Source organism: Mus pahari, chromosome 14, assembly GCF_900095145.1.
Source record: "Mus pahari chromosome 14, PAHARI_EIJ_v1.1, whole genome shotgun sequence".
Lineage (NCBI taxonomy): Eukaryota > Metazoa > Chordata > Mammalia > Rodentia > Muridae > Mus > Mus pahari.
In genome coordinates this window covers 41538251-41541510 of record NC_034603.1, presented here as the reverse complement: position 1 = coordinate 41541510, position 3260 = coordinate 41538251, and positions in this window count along the sequence as shown.

The following is a 3260-nucleotide window of genomic DNA, read 5'->3' as shown; positions in this document are numbered from 1 at the left end:
CAAGAAACAAGCTGGAGTAGCCATCCTTTTTGACAAAGAGTATAAAAAAAAAAAAAAAAAAAAAAAAAAGGATAATGAAGGGCACTTTATACTCATCAAATTAAAAATCTACCAAGAAGAACTCTCAATTCTATACATCTATACTCCAAATGCAAGAGCACTCATATTCATTAAAATGAAAAAAAAAAGAAAAAAAAACTTTACTAAATCTCAGAGCACACATTGCACCACACAGAATAATAGTGGGAGAATTAAAAAACCCACTTGCATCAATGGACAGATCATAGAAAAACAAACTAAACAGAGACACATTAAAAGTAACAAAAGTTATGGACCAAATGGATTTAAAAGATATCTATAGAACATTTCATCCTAAAACAAAAGAATATACCTTCTTCTCAGCACCTCATGGTACCTTCTCCAAAATTAACCATATAATCAGTCACAAAACAGTCTTCAACAGATACAAGAAGATTGAAATCCCATGCATACTAATCCCATTGCATACTATCAGGTCACCACAGACTAAGGCTGGTCTTCAATAACAACATAAACAGCAGAAAACCCACATACACATGGAAACTGAACAATGCCCTACTCAATGATAACTTGGTAAAAGAAGAAATAAAGAAAGACATTAAAGACATTTTAGAATTTAATGAAAATGAATGTACAACATACCCATACTTATGGGACACAATGGAAGTAGTGATAAGAGGAAAACTCATAGCTCTTACTGCCTCCAAAAAGAAACTGGAGAGAACATACACTACCAGCATAACAGCACACTTGAAAGCTTTAGAACAAAAAGAAGCAAATACACCCAAGAGGAGTATAAGGCAGAAATAGATTTAAAAAAAAAAAAACTGAGTGTGTATTAGTTTTAGCTTTAGAACATATCATATATATTTAAAAGGCATTTAACTATTGTAAATTATTTTGATGACTTAAAAATGTCAATACTGTGTTGTATATTTTAAAATAAGTTTTATTAGTATAATTTTAAAAAGTGGAAAAGAGCCTTGAACACCTTGACATAGGGAAAATTTTCCTGAACAGAACAACAGTGGCTCAGGTTCTAAGATCAACAGTGGACAAATGGGACCTCATAAAATTGAAAAGATTCTGTATGACAAAGGACACTGTCAATAGGATAGAACTGCAACTTACAGGTTGGGAAAAGAACTTTATCAACCCTACATCTGTTAGAGGGCTACTATCCAATATATACAAAGAACTCAAGAAGTTAGACTCCGGAAAACTGAATGACCCTATTAAAAATGAGGTACAGAACTAAGCAAAGAATTCTCAACTGAGGAGTCTCTAATGGCCATGAAGCTCCTAAAGAAATGTTCACCATCCTTAGTTATCAGGAAAATATAAATCAAAATAACTTTGAGATTCCAATTTACGCAATCAGAATGGCTAAGATCAAGTACTTTGGTGATAGCAGATGCTGGCAAGGATGTAGAAAAAGTGGAAAATTTCTCCATTTCTAGTATAACCACTTTGGAAAACAATCTGGTCTTTCCTCAAGAAATTGGAAATAGTTTTAGCTGAAGACTCGGCTATACCCACTCCTGAGCATATACCCAAAAGGTGTTCCAACCTATAAAAAGGACACGTACACTACTATGTTCTTAGACGCCTTATTTATAATAGCCAGAAACTGAAAACAACCCATATGTTTCTCAAATGAAGAATAGATACAGAAAATGTACATTTACACAATTGAATACTACTCAGCTCAAATAAGTTACTACTTCACAAATTTTGCAGGCAAATGGACGGAACTAGAAAATATTATCCTGAGTGAGTAACCCAGACTCAATAGGATATACATATTATGTACTCACTGATAAATGGATATTATCCCAAAGTCTCAGAATACCCATGATACAACTCACAGCTTAACAAGAAGGCCAAAGTATGGATGCTTCAATAACACTTAGAAGGAACAAAATTATCATGGGAGGCAGAGGAATGGAGAGAGCTGAATGAACAGCAGAGGGTGAGGGAAAAAAAGAGGGGGCAGGATCAAGTATGGGAAGAGACAGGAGAGAAGTCCAGAAGCCCAGGAGAATGAATAGAAATATGTAGCAGTGGAGGCTGGGGAACAGGGGGAACCACTATAAAGTCCCAGATGCCATGGATGCAAGAGGCTCCCAGGACCCAATGAGGATGACCTTAGCCAAAATACCCAACAGTGTGGAGATAGAACCTGAAGAGGCCACCTTCAGTGGATAGACATGGCCCACAGTTGATGGATGGGGCCACCTACCCATCTCAAAATTTTTAACCCAAAATTATTCCTGTCTAAAGGAAACACAAGAACAAAAAATGGAGCAGAGTCTGAAGGAAAGGTCATCCAGAGACAGCCCAACCTTGGGATCCATCCCATCTGCTGACACCAAACCCTGACACAATTGCTGATGCCAAGAAGTGCTTGCAGACAGGAAGCCTAGTATGGCTCTGAGAGGTTTTGCCAGCACCTGACTAAGACAGATGGAGATACTCACAGCCAACCATTGGTCTGAGCCCAGGTTGCTGAATGGAAGAGATAAGGGAAGGACTGAAGAAGCTGAAGGTGATTGCAACTCCACCAGAACAACAACAATAGCAACTAATCAGACCCCTCAAAGCTCCCAGGGACTAAAACCTCCAACTAAAGCATTCATATGTGTGAGTCCATGGGTCCTACTACATATGAAGCAGAAGATTGCCTTATCTGGCATCATTTAGAGGGGAGACAGTCTTGTGGAGTCTTGTCCCAAGCAAGGGGGATGCTAGAGGGAGTGGTGGGAGTGGGTGGGTGTTTGAGCATCTGAGAGGTGAATAGGAGGAGTTATGTGATGAGGCATGTGGAGAGGAGACCAGGAAGGGGGACAACATTTGGGATGTAAATAAAATAAAAAAGGAACTTATATCAACATAATAAATACTATATCTAGCCAAGCTGCAGCCAGCATTGTGTTTAATGGGGGAAAAAAACTTAAAATACTACCACTGAAATCAGGAACAAGACAAATACATCTCTTTTCCCTGCCCTTAATCCAAACAGCATTGGGAGTCATAGCTAGACGGTTAGAGAATTGGCAGAAACCAAAAAGGTGCATGCAAAGAAAAAGTCAAAACTATCTTTATTTTGTGATGTTATTCTATAAATAACATGCTTTAAAGATTCCAGAAAATTCTTAGAACCGGTAAACATCTTCAATGTAATACAAACTAAACAACACACACACACACACACACACACA